A 6,028-nucleotide genomic window follows, 5' to 3' on the forward strand; every position below is an offset into this window, starting at 1 on the left:
CTATATGCAGAAGGCGTTCCATAAAGACCTCCTGGTTTGAATGTGATTTAATAGCTTGTCCTACCCACCCAAATTCTGGAATTAAACAGTATGTTCAAAATGCTGCTCTTCTGTCACAAAATACTTTATAGAATCAAACTATGTCCAATTTCCAGAATGAAATAAATTTTAAGTGCTTTGCTTATATGATATAAACATGTTTTTGATGCCAAAAAAAGACACATCTACATTTTATTCACTCAGGATTTTTAAAAATAACTCAATGATTCATAAATTGCATTCTTCCTACTTTTAGAATGGCTCAGGGGATTTGTGTGATTCTCAAATTCCTTTCTCAGTTCCCAAGAAAAACTTCAATTTTACAATCTCAGGGAAAAAAAGGGGAATGTTTGGAGAGAATAAAATAGCTTTGTAAAAATAATTCAGTGCTACATTAAATACAAATTAACGATAGGCTAATGGAATCACAAGTTTAAAAAAACCTAACCACTATGCAAAACTTTTTTCAATATCTATTCTTCTTTTCTTGAAAATAGACACCTGTCATGCATGTTAACAACTTTAGGTCTGAGTAATAATACAGGGCTGAAGGATTCATGAAGAAAGAGAAGGACTCTGATAGAATTAGAACCAAGATAAAAATCTCTAACAAGCAGCCAAGAAATGGAAACACAATGGGAAATGAAGGAATGTGTCTCTGGCATGGACCTAGTCAACATGAGCCAGCTGAAGAGGTGCTATCATAGAAAAGGAGGTAGTGCTTTTATGAAAAAGATCTGCACTAGAAGTGATGGGAGTTGGGGGGCGGGGACTGGCCCAGTGGCATAGTGGTTAAATTCGTCTGCTCCACTTCAGCACCCTGGGGTTTGCGGGTTCGGATCCCAGGTGCGGACCTACACACCGCTCATCAAGCCATGCTGTGGCAGTGTCCCACAAACAAAATAGAGGAAGACTGGCACAAATGTTAGCTCAGGCCACTCTCCCACCAAAAACAAAGTCAAAGGTCCTATTTTTTTTGCATGTGACTTTCAGTTACAGATCTGATCTGAATCTTGTTTCCTTGCATTTCCACTTGTTCTATTTACTGGTTCTTTCATGTGCATCAATGACATTAGCATTAACTAAGATAGATCAAACTCTTGTTATATGCCAGGCACTGTTCTGAATGCTTTATATGCATTATATCTAACCTTCAGATGACCCCATAAAGGAGGTACGCTTACTTGCCCCAATTTATAATTAGGAAAGTGAGGCTTAGAAAAGGTAGGTGACCTATTTGCCAAAGGTCGCTTTGGCTCACAAATGCATAGCAGGGACTGGAATACAAATATGATTTCAGAGCCCACACTCTTATGTGCTTTCTTATACTGCCTCTCAAATGATATAACAGACATATTTTACACAGCATTTTTAAATGGCCATTCAAATGTAAAGTGGTGATATTATAATTCTTCACACTAACTGAATCATCATACAACCAAGCAACATACAGTCAAAATATTTAAAGCATATACATGTGGAAAGTCTTAATACTAATAAAGTATTTTTTAAAGATAATCACAATATCAATGATGGAAAGTCCAGAGCAAAGTTGTTGCCTGGATGTGCAAATTTCCAAGTATTTACAGCCTTACAGAAAGATTTAAAATAATATCAACTATAAGATACAAATTTAAAATATAAGCCATCAACCAGAGCTTTTCCTCTTCTAGATATTATTTCACATCAATATTTAATGAATGAAATTGAATAAAATCAATGAGGAAGGAATTTATTTAATAGTGTTTATCAGGCACTGTTTTAAGTACTTCACAAATATTTACTCATTTAATTCTCATAATAGCCTATGAAGTACTTAAAATGATTCCATTTCACAGATGGGGAAACCGAAACACAGAATGGTTGCACGTAAACAGCCAAGATCACAGAGTAATTGGAGCCAGTACTCAACTCTGACAGTTTGGTTTAAGAGTCTGTGCTCTTAATCACTAGCTCTGCTGCAATTCAAGGAATGGTGAAATTCTTTTTCAAAAAGCCCATAAAGGTACCAGCCTGGCGGCTTAGCAGTGGATTCACGTGCTCCGTTTCTGCAGCCCAGGGTTCACGGGTTTGATTCCAGGCGTGTACCTATATATCACTCATCAAGCCATGCTGTGGTGGCATCCCACAGGCAAAATGGAGGAAGATCGGTACAGATGTTAGCTCAGTGAGAATCTTCCTCTAGCAAAAAAAGAGGATTGGCAACAGACGTTAGCTCAGGGCCAATCTTCCTCACCAAAATAAATAAATAAATAAATAAGCCAATAAAAAGAAATAATGATCAGGAAGAATGTCCACAAAGAGAATGGAGCCAACACTTATCTTGGTATACATACTAACAGGAAGGAACATGTAAAAGAAATATCTTAACTGACACGATAGACTAATCTGCACTGTTACGAAAACAGTTTTAATTATAATAGCACCCCAATCTTACTAGTCTTTGGAAGAAGAAGTTTCTTTCTATTTTCCTATGAAATTGCAGTGTTAGAAAGCAAAGCAATGAAATTTGGAGGCTAATATTAATTAACACTACTATTAACTTAAAGACTTGACAGGACTTTTATCATTCTTTGACCCTGTCAACTTATAAAGAAGCAAAAACTGTGGTAGAGCTTTAAAAAAAAATCACATGAACTAGTGGAGTTCAAAACAGAACTAATGCTAAATTTGAATCCTTTTAAGACACAATCGATACTTAATATAATCTTATATTGTGTTTATAAAAGGATCACATTTTGCAAAGGACTAAGTATTTGTCATTTCATCTGATTCTCACAACTCTGAGAGTTAAGTAGGACAAGTACTATTTTTCTTATTTTACAAATAAATAAACTCAAGCTCATAAAAGTTAAATATTTTGCATAGTCTAGATAAATAGATCTTCTGGGTCCAAGCGCTTCTTCCATCACAAATGCTGCCAGCAATTTTACGCTCTATACTTTTCAAGTTGTTTCATAACAATTAATGCTTAGCCAAGAAAATTTGGAAAATAATACATTAGAACACATAATGAAAGTTTATGCTATTTAAAATGTTAAGAATTTTGCTAAAAATCTCATTATTGTGTGATGTACAATTTATCTAGCTGAAATGAGGAACCAGTTAACTCATCCAAAATGAACTTGGAACCGAAGAAAAATCTTTAAACCTAAGTGGATACAACTTTAAATGCTTAAATGTGAAACAATGTGACCCTACAATAGTACTATTTTTCAAGAGTTAAAAAAAAAAATCACAGGGCCAGCCCCATGGCATCGTGGTTAATTTTGGTGCACTCCACTTTGGCAGCCCGGGTCATGGGTTCAGATCCTAGGCACAGACCTATACCACTTGTCAGTCGTGCCGTGGCAGCGACCCACATATAAAGTGGAAGAAGGGCCGGCCTGGTGGTGCAGTGGTTAAGTTCACAAGTTCCACTTCAGCGACCTGGGGTTCCCTGGCTCAGATCCTGGGTGCAGACCTATGTACAACTTATCAAACCATGCTGTGGCAGGCATCCTTCATATAAAGTAGAGGAAGATAGGCACGATGTTAGCTCAGGACCAGTTTTCCTCAGCAAAAAGAGGAGGATTGGTGGCAGACGTTAGCTCAGGGCTAATCTTCCTAAACAAATAAAAATAAAGTGGAGGAACATTGCCACAGATGTTAGCTCAGGGTTAACCTTCCTCAGGAAAAAAAAATCACTTCTAGCTACCATTTATCTCGATCACTTAAATTTATTCTAAACCAAGTAAGGCAACTTATAAGATCAAATGATTCTGCTTGATGATTGGGAAACCTAAAGAAATTTTTAGTCACTGAGAAATGCTAGCTTCCCAGAGATTAACGGTTTCAGAGATAGTTTTAAAAAATGTTCATTCCTCTATATTTATTTCACCCAGATTACTACCCAACCAAGGAACAGAGAGGGCTGGTGAATCAAATAGGAACACTTAACAAATAAGTGAAAGAGTTTAGGTTTGGATTACTGGGAAAATTTTTTTTAATCAATTATAGAATTAATCAACAAGAAAATGCCTAATAAAGTGTGGACAGCCCACATCGGACTTGCAAAGATGACTAAAAACCAGTTGTGCACTCATTAGCTTGACACCCATTTCGAGGGAATAAAAGCACCAACGTGAAGGGCCACCTTCTTTGCAAGTCCAATGTGGATGGTCTACTCCCTAAATTAGGGCTATGAGGGTACAGTATGCACTTATAGGCTACACAATTTTTATTGTTGTACACTTATGTACACTTTACAGGATTCATGCCTGGAAAAGTCTGAGAGACTGTGGAGGGCTACCCACTCAAACAGAACAAGGAGAAATGGCTGCACTGCACTGTTTTTGGCCTGGACAACTAAACTTTGTCAGGGCAAAGGATGCGAGGCTTTTTCCTATGGACCGGATGACAGCATAGGTATGGGGTCAGCTGAAAAAGGACTTCGTCCAATAGCGTTTCCTAGAGGCATTTAGATGTCTACACAGAGTTCATAGGGTGAAGAAACTAAAGGCTGGAAACTAAGCGTTGAGAACAAGTCTTAAGCAGCTGGCTAGAGGTACTGACCACTGTAGCAGAGATTGCTAACTCATCAGCAGATCACGAGCTAGGCACACAACTAGACTAGTTAGGCGTGGCTATGTGATAGAGTTTTAGCCAAAGGAACATGAGAAAAAGTGACAGAGGTCACTTCCAGGCCTGGTCCAAAGAAATGTCCCACAGGTGCTTCTTCTTGCCCTTTCCACTCCAACTCCATGCAAAAAGCACAGGTATCTTTACTGAACAGTTCTTACATACTCAATGCAACTTGAAGCTAGGTTCTTTTTCATACATTATCTTATTCCAACATAGCTGTACTGGATGGTAACAAACCCAACTCATCAGATCCTGTCTCCAGAGAATTATGAATGCCAGGCAGACAGCAACAAATGGTTATCTTCTTCTGAAGATATGACAAAAAACTGAAGTCATCAGAGCTACTATCTTCTTGCAGGGGGGCACTGAAGAGTATCAATGACGAGGGACTATCAGTCCAGTTCTCCATGAAGCCTAGTACACTTTCCAGCCTGAAGAGCAATGGGACCCAGAGTCGTTATCTGCTTGCTTAAACGGCTTCCTGATAATGCATCATCTGAGGGTTGAGATGAGAAGCACCCTTAAACTGGGGGATACACGTACGGCTATAGTAAACTGGCTATCATAAGAAGCCACAAAATAAACTCTATCTCCCTTGAACAGCAATGTTATGATGTAGCACATAATTCAAAACAATATCAAACATGAGCATATTATGAAATTGCATGCAAAATTCACATGGATTTTTAAGGTAGAAGATTAGAATTCAAAGAAATTTCACTCTTCTCAGAGGCTAATTCAGGCTTTCTGTCCAGATCTCACAGGAATGTTAATTTACCTCTATGGTTTACCAGTGGAAAAGTTGGAGAAGCACCAACCTATAGTAACTCAGAAGGGTTCTTTCACAGCAATCTGGAAGTCATTTAATGTGATTTTCTTTCTTATAGCCTATCCTACTAGACTTTAAGCTGCACTAGGATAGGATCTCTTTCACCCTTCTTTATTTCCTTTGTAGTAAACTTAATAACGGCCCCCAAAGACAGCCAAGTCCTAACTCCTGGAACCTATGAATGAATGTTTCCTTATATGACAAAAAGGGTTTTGAAACTAAGTTACAGATCTTGAGATGGAAGATTATTCTGGATTATCTAGGTGGAACCTAAATGTAAGCACAAGTACCCTCCCTCATAAGGGGAAGGCAGGGGGAGACTTGACTACAGAAGAGGTGACATGATGATGGAAGTAGATTGAGCAATGTCCTTTGAAGATGGAGCAAGGAGCCACAAGCCAAGGAATATAAGCAGCCACCAGAAGCTGAAAAAAGGCAAGGACATGGATCTTCCCCTCCGAGCCTCCAGAAGCAACCAGTACTCAGAAAAGCAGTTATGTGTACTGATCTACTTTTGCTTTATGCTATCTACAGCAG

General features: G+C 38.3%; 1 protein-coding gene across 11 annotated transcripts in view; it reads right to left on the reverse strand.

The window, feature by feature from the left end:
- WDR89 (WD repeat domain 89) overlaps positions 1-6,028 on the reverse strand; it is a 432,803-nt gene that overhangs the window by 425,341 nt on the left and 1,434 nt on the right. The window lies entirely within an intron of this gene.

This window comes from Equus caballus, chromosome 24 (genome assembly GCF_041296265.1).
Source record: "Equus caballus isolate H_3958 breed thoroughbred chromosome 24, TB-T2T, whole genome shotgun sequence".
Lineage (NCBI taxonomy): Eukaryota > Metazoa > Chordata > Mammalia > Perissodactyla > Equidae > Equus > Equus caballus.